We start from the raw sequence: 1,131 nt of genomic DNA on the forward strand, positions 1-1,131 counted from the left end.
GAGTGCATGCTCTTAACAAGGTTGCTGGTTCGATTCCCACATGGGCCAGTGAGCTGTGCCCTCCACAACTAGATTGAAGGACAACAACTTGACTTGGTGCTGATGGGTCCTGGAAAACAAAACAAAACACACTGTTAACCAATCAAAAAAGAAAAAAGAAAAGAAAAAAAAAGAAATACATATATATGTATATGTATTTTGAATAAGGTCATTTCTTCTTCATTGCTATTAACCTGTCTCATACCACCTTCATCTCTCATCTGTGTGATTGCAATAGTATGGTCTCTTAATTAGGGTGATAACATGATTTATCATCTGAACTGGGGCACTTTGAAGACTTCAAGGAGAAGGGCATTAATAATTCTATTGAGACACATTATCCAGGATTGCTCTAGGCAGTCAGGAGGTATGGTCACCCCACTCTTTTTCTCTCCGTCTTTTTTTTTAAGAGAAGTCTGTGCTTTTATTGCCGGGCAGGCTACTTGAGGGGAATGAAGCGGGAGGAGTGGGCCCTGATACCAGGCCGGCCGTGCTTCACAGTCTTGTAGGTTATGGAGAACTCGCCTAGGTAATGGCCTATTATCTCAGGCTTGATCTCCACCTGTTTGAAGGTCTGGTCGTTGTAGACACCCTCCATCTCGGGCAGGATGATCGTGTCCCACGGGTGTGTCTTCACCACCTCGGGCTTCTCCAGGGGCGGGGCCTCCTTCTTGGCCTTGCACAGGCGCTACAGCCGCGAGTGCAGTTCCCTCCGCAGGCCCCTGTTCAGCCACTGCGGCTGCGGGGCGCTGTACAGCTGCATCTGCTGTACATAGGACAAGTCCAGCAGCTGGCGGAGGTCCGTGCCATGGTAGGTGAACTTGCAAAAGGTCCGCTTCTTCTTCTGCTCTATTTCTGCCATCTTGTGAGTTCTTCCCGGTTACTCTTAACTCAATCCTCCTGTCTCTACTCTTGCTACCTTGAGGTCTAATCCAGGTATATTAGCCAGAGTGCCCCTGTTCAACTCTAGCTTTAGATCATATATCACACGGTTCTAAACCTTCAGTGGACCTCATTTCATTCAAAATAAAGCCAAAGTCCTTGCAAGGTTCTGGACCATCTCTCCCCCTTTTGTCCTCCACCCACATTTCC

The 1,131-nt window shown here is 47.6% G+C and overlaps 1 pseudogene; it reads right to left on the minus strand.

Moving 5' to 3' along the window:
• Positions 1-478: 478 nt before the first annotated feature.
• Positions 479-901, minus strand: LOC117024003 (40S ribosomal protein S15-like; annotated as a pseudogene).
• Between the last annotated feature and the right edge of the window lie 230 nt (positions 902-1,131).

Source organism: Rhinolophus ferrumequinum, chromosome 6 (assembly GCF_004115265.2).
Source record: "Rhinolophus ferrumequinum isolate MPI-CBG mRhiFer1 chromosome 6, mRhiFer1_v1.p, whole genome shotgun sequence".
Classification (NCBI taxonomy): Eukaryota; Metazoa; Chordata; class Mammalia; order Chiroptera; family Rhinolophidae; genus Rhinolophus; species Rhinolophus ferrumequinum.